This window comes from Cornus florida, unplaced genomic scaffold (genome assembly GCF_030987335.1).
Source record: "Cornus florida cultivar Cherokee Brave unplaced genomic scaffold, ASM3098733v1 CherokeeBrave_3.0.0_Hap2_Chr06, whole genome shotgun sequence".
Lineage (NCBI taxonomy): Eukaryota > Viridiplantae > Streptophyta > Magnoliopsida > Cornales > Cornaceae > Cornus > Cornus florida.
In genome coordinates, this window is record NW_026775576.1 from 82,350,704 (window position 1) to 82,357,098 (window position 6,395).

General features: G+C 28.7%; 2 pseudogenes; both read left to right on the top strand.

Moving 5' to 3' along the window:
• Positions 1–674: 674 nt before the first annotated feature.
• LOC132315545 (U2 spliceosomal RNA) lies at positions 675–813 on the top strand (annotated as a pseudogene).
• Positions 814–1,506: 693 nt separating this feature from the next.
• On the top strand, positions 1,507–1,645 carry LOC132315117 (U2 spliceosomal RNA; annotated as a pseudogene).
• Positions 1,646–6,395: the final 4,750 nt, after the last annotated feature.

Sequence of the window (6,395 nt, forward strand, 5' to 3'; positions counted from 1 at the left end):
ATAAAATATAAAAACTATTACCTAATAAAATTCAAATAAAATATTTATTAAAACTCTAACACAATTTTTTTAATATAAAAAAAAAATTATAAAAAAAAATTACCTAAAAATTATTTTAAAAGTTTAATTCAAATTACAAATTACCTAATAAAATTCATAAAAATTTATTTAAAGAGTTTTAAGTTAGAGTTTTAATAAATATTTAAATTATATATTTCAAATTATAGAAACTCTAAAAATTATTATCTAATAAAATTCAAATAAAATATTTGTTAAAACTCTAACATAAAACTCTAAAAATTATTACCTAATAAAATCCAAATTATCTATTTTATCTATTTTTTGTTTCTAAAAATATCTATACTCTCTCTATATATAAGTCTTTTGTTTTGCCTTGCTACACAAAATATATTTCAAATTATAGTAATTCTAAAAATTATTACCTAATAAAATTCAAATAAAATATTTATTAAAATTCTAACACGAAATAAATTTCATGAATATTAATTTAAAGAGTTTAATTCAAATTACAAATACCTAATAAAATTCATTTTTCTTGTCCCGATTATGAGTTATAAAGGATTACATGAAAACCTTTTATAAAACTATAGACCTAAAGAAATATTAATAACATCTTTCTCGGCCTTTTGGCTTACCTTTATCGGCCTTTTGGCTTACCTTTATAGGCCTTTTGGCTAAGATCAAGTGTAATACTAATTTTTTTTTTATCCGATCAACTCGAGTAGCTTGCTACTTTAGTGATCCTAGGATCTCCTTGGTGTTGCATTACTACCAAGTTTTGGTGCATCCCCCAAATCAAAGTGTATCTAATAAAATTTATTTTTCTTGTCCCACATCAATTTTGAGTTATAAAAGATTACATGAAAGCCTTATAAAACTATAGGCCTAAAGAATGGCTAACATTTCTCAGCCTTTTGGCTAAGATCAAGTGTAGTATTATTTTTTTATTTATTTTATATTCTTAATTAAAAAATTATTAAAATAAATTCACTTTTTCAAATAATTGATTATTAAATTTTTTGAGTAATTAAAATTTTAAATATTTATAAAGCAAAATGTATTTTCAAAATTAAAATTTCAGAGTAAAACCTCAAGTTTAAGGGGTTACAATTATTTGTATAATATGTATATAATTAAAGAATAAATTATAGAGAAGAAAATATATAATATTACAAAACTTATTTGTTTAGTTAATAAATTCTGACATGACATAATTAAACAAACACAAAAAATAAATCAACATAATTAATGCAATTCAAAGAATAATGTACCTGTAATAAAAAAAAAATTACCTAAAAATTATTTAAAGAATTTAATTCAAATTACAAATTACCTAATAAAATTCATAAAAATTAATTTAAAGAGTTTAATTCAAATTACAAATTACCTAATAAAATTCATTTTTCTTGTCCCACATCGGTTTTGAGTTATAAAGGATTACATGGAAGCCTCTTATAAAATTATAGACCTAAAGAAATATTAATTACACATTTCTCGACCTTTTGGCTAAGATCAAGTGTAGTACTAATTTTTTTTTAGTCCGATCGATTAGAGTAGCTTGCTACTGTAGTGATCCTAACATTTTCTTAGTGTTGCACTACTACCATGTTTTGGTTCACCCTCAAAATCAAAGTGTACCAAATAAAATTAATTTTTCTTGTCCCACATCGATCGGTTTTGAGTTATAAAGGATTAGATGTAAACCTCTTATAAAACTATAAACCTAAAGAAATATTAATCACACTTTTCTCGGTCTTTTCGCTAACCTTTCTCGACCTTTTGGCTAAGATCAAGTGTAATACTAATTTTTTTTAATATAAAAACAAGAATTTTTATAAATAAAAAAAAAATACCTAAAAATTATTTAAAGAGTTTAATACAAATTACAAATTACCTAATAAAATTCATACAAATTTATTTAAAGAGTTTTATGTTAGAGTTTTAATAAATTTTCAAATTATATATTTCAAATTATAGAAACTTTAAAAATTATTACCCAATAAAATTCAAAAAATATATTAAAACTCTAACACGAAATACAATTCAAATTATATATTTCAAATTATGGAAATTGTAAAAATTATTACCTAATAAAATTCAAATTACCTATTTTATCTATTTATTGTTTCTACAAAAATCGATCTATACTCTCTCTATATATAAGTCTTTTTTTGTCTTGCTACACAAAATATATTTCAAATTATAGAAACACTAAAAATTATTATCTAATAAAATTCAAATAAAATATTTATTAAAACTCTAACATGAAATATAGTTTAGGAATTCATAAAATTATAGTTTGAATAATTTGTTGTACATTTTAAGTATCTTTTGGATTTTCTAATATATTTTGTTTCTTTTAAGGTGACAATTATTACAATCTAAAAATTGTTAGTACCCTTCGGATTTTATAAATATAGAATTTTTATATAGTATTTATTTATGAATTTTTTGCAAATTATAGAATTTTTATTTTCATATATTTTTTAATTGTTTATAGTTTTCATTCATCCATCAATGGAAAACCTTATTTTGTTTCTTTTGAGGTGACAATTATAACTCTCTAATGCATTCTGGGCTGAAACGGTTTTGCCTATTTTTTTATTATAAATATATGAAAATATAAATTTTATAAATTACAAAACATTCATCACGTGCATCGCACATGCCTTTTATTAGTATATATAAATATATTTGAAGGTAAAAGAGCAAAAAAACACCCCTTAACTAAGGGGTTGTTGCAAAATGCCTTCATGAATTATTTTTGGGATCAAGTTGTCCCCCTTAACTATTAAAAGCTAGCAAAATATTCCCTTTAACGCCATTGTAGACAACAATACCAATAAGGCTGCCATCGCCCACTCCTCATTTCGGGGAAAGGCATCGCAGACAAACACCATTTTCGGCCAAGTTATATATTTTTTTTGTTTGCATCTCCGCCGTCGACTATAACAGTTCCTTGCCTAACCCATAAAGTGAATATAAAAAACTAGTTGAATAAAATATACATAAACAGTGAATTAAGTACACAAAAAAGCTAAATTTTGAAAAGCATTTGTGAACCCAAATAAGCAGAAACTGAAAATGAAGGTGTGGCAGCACTATCAAGAAATCACGAGCAAACCCATGTCTGCAACAAAATCAAGAAGCAAAACAATGAATATGAATTGAAAATTGAGGAACACATACATGATAAAGCGAATGTGAGGGATGAACTACGATGCAAGGAAGAACTGCGAGAAACGACCAGCAACTTCGGTGACGAGCAAAAGTGGCCAACGAGCAACAACGGTTGACTGCGGGCAACTGTCTTGCAGTTCTATAAATGGGTATATATATATTTTTTTTACAGAGCTATCTTAGGCGACGAGACGGTGGTTGCTTGAAGGTGAGGGATGAGGAAGGGGCGGTGGAGGAGAACAGTCTCATACCTCTCACCTCATGTGGCCAGTTCCGAAGCCAACTACGATCTCACCAACTCCGTTGATCACACGAATTTCTGTTCCGGCAGAAATCACCGGCGTCCCTGTGGGCAATGGCAGCTATCAGCTTAGGCTTTCTGCGGCGTGAAAGACCGAAAAAGAAAAAAATAAAATAAAAATGAGGGACATTTGTATTTCACATTGGCGAATTTTATATTTTTTATAATAAATTAATAAATAAGAGTAAATTAATAATTGTATTACTTTACCGGTCAAAAAATTATCTCCAATGACGTTAAAGAAGGCATTTTGTTTGTTTTTAATAATTGAAGGGGATAACTTGTTCCAAAAAATAGTTTAGGGGGCATTTTGAGACAACCCTATCATTAAGAGGTGTTTTTTACTCTTTTGCCTATGTTTGAATTTTAAACGTTCAACATTCCTAGAGTTTTTCTACCGTCAACAATTATTTTCACCCCATGTAATGGAAAGGTGTAGTAGAAGACGCAGAACAGGAGGTCCTAGTCCTTATAGAACACCCTTCCAAGCATGTGAACTTTTCATCACTCAAGATTTTAATTGTTAATTAGTGGCCATTTAAGGAAAATAATAATTGTCAATTAGTGACCATTTAAGATTTAATGTCCTAAATGTAGGGGATTTTATAAAAATTTAATTCATACACGATGATATATATGCAAGAATTATTATTATTATTTTATCCTTACAAAGGCCAAGTCATCAATAACAGTATTGAGGCAAAAGCCAAGTCAAAGGAAAAAATAAAGAATACACTTCAAATTTGTTGAGAACAAGAGCCAAAACTCAAGAACGGAGCAATAGAAAAGACCCAAGGCCTAGTCATCATCAAGGCAACAACTTCAGGTACAACCTAGTTGTAACATGTGGGTGCTCATTTACTAAAAAGCTTAACTTGAACTTGCAACGCCATTATTACTGTCGAGCCACCCTGCTAGCCTACATGAGTGGCTCATCCGGACGCCTTTTGGGCCAGATGCTTGGCGTGTTACTGAATCAAGGAGTGGGTCTGGCTCTAATACCAACTGTAACGGGTGGGTGCTTGCCCATTTATTCAAAATCTTAAGCTGTTAGGTAGTGCTGCATACCCACCAATTTATATCTCTTTCACTTTCTATCCAGATTTGATGCGGAACAAATACACCATGTAACACTAGTTTTATAAAAACAAGTCAAACAAATATTACTAACATAAACTATAATACTTTCAATCACCAAAATGAGTAATAAAGCAATTTAAACAAGTAGAAAGAACCTCAATTTTTCAATAATGAATGAAAACATAAAATTGATAAGAGAAGTGCTAACAATAGTTGCTTGGGGGGATTACAGTTCTATAGTTGCTCAACTGATTTAGCTTACTTTTGCCACATTTTTTATTTTTAGCTTTTCTAATTTTATTAGATGTGACCAACAGGCCAATGGCCTAGCGGTAGTAAGTCCTTACTTTTCAAAAAGAGGTCAGAAGTTTGAATCTCAATGGAAACATGTGTGTATAAATACTAACTAAAAAAAATATATTATTAGATGTGTATGATATATCCCTCCATTTCAAATGTGCCAACAATTTAAAAATTTAGGTATACCCTCTGATTTAAAAAAATTATAATTAGTGCCACTGCGAAACATTGTGATTTAAATTAATTGTCCAGTTTGCAAATTTTTTTAAAATGGTGGTATATTTAAAAGTTAGTAGATATATCATATAGGGAGTACTTGCCTAATAGGATTTGAAGAAGAAAAAAAATGTGTGTTAAAAGTGATTACTTTTCTAACAAATTATTTGGGCGACTGTGCAGCTGCGGTGATACTCGCTAGCGCTTCTCAAAATACAAGTAAAATCATATAAATAAAGTAAAGTTAAATTCGATAAAAGTAAATTGATCTTTTAGGTTGAGAGGCGTGATATCCAGTCAACTTGCAGATGATTTCTCCTTCAAACACGTCAGAAAGAAGATTCGTTGCCCATAAAAACGTGTAGTTGTTGTAATATAGTGGGGTCCACTTCATCTTTCGTGAGTGTTACCATAGACGATGGTATGTTTTGGGGATTATGTATTAAAGTGGGTTATGTATTGCTTACCTTGTATGAGATAATGTAATGAGTGAAGTGGACTGTATTAGGTGGTGAAGGAAGTGTAGTGTTTTGTAAATGGGACACACCAATTGAAGCAAACGAGAGTTCTATCTTCTTTCTCTATCTATTATTTCTCTTACATTCTGCTCTTATATCAAATGTGTTGCAATTTCTTAATATTACTCTATATTTTCTCTTAGATTCATAAAACGTTATCAAGCAAGAGGGCTCTAGCCAAGTGAGAGGAAAATTTCATTTTTCTTTTTCACATTCAAAGGGTAAGAAGATAAAGAGATTTTAATTTTTATAGAATATATAGATTTTGTTGAAGCATGAATATATATATATATATATACTAGTTAAAAGATATTTACTTTACCATAAATATGACCTCCAGAAGAGGTGACCATACCAGAAGTATGGTTTGTATAATCTGCAGAGAGCTTTTCTTTTTTCTTCACTTTGCCTCTGCTTCTCTCCTAAATGAGAGATAATATAGATGCATTTCATTCTTTTATTTATTAATATTTAATTATTATATATTTAGTGAATGCATGCTTTGCTATTGGGTAACTTAATAGTCCACAGTGGATTCATGTTTAACTATTTACACTGCGGGAAGAAGGCTTTACTATACAATGACTTTGTCAACTTTATAATGACTTTGTCAACTTTGTCAACTTCCATTTGTTTGTTTTTGTGCATCCTCACTGTTTGAGTTTTATATATGTATATTTTTCTTACCAATTTTTACTCACACGCACACACATATATAGAGACACACACACACAATGATGTATATTTTCTTTACTAGAAGTGTTACTATGACAGGATAC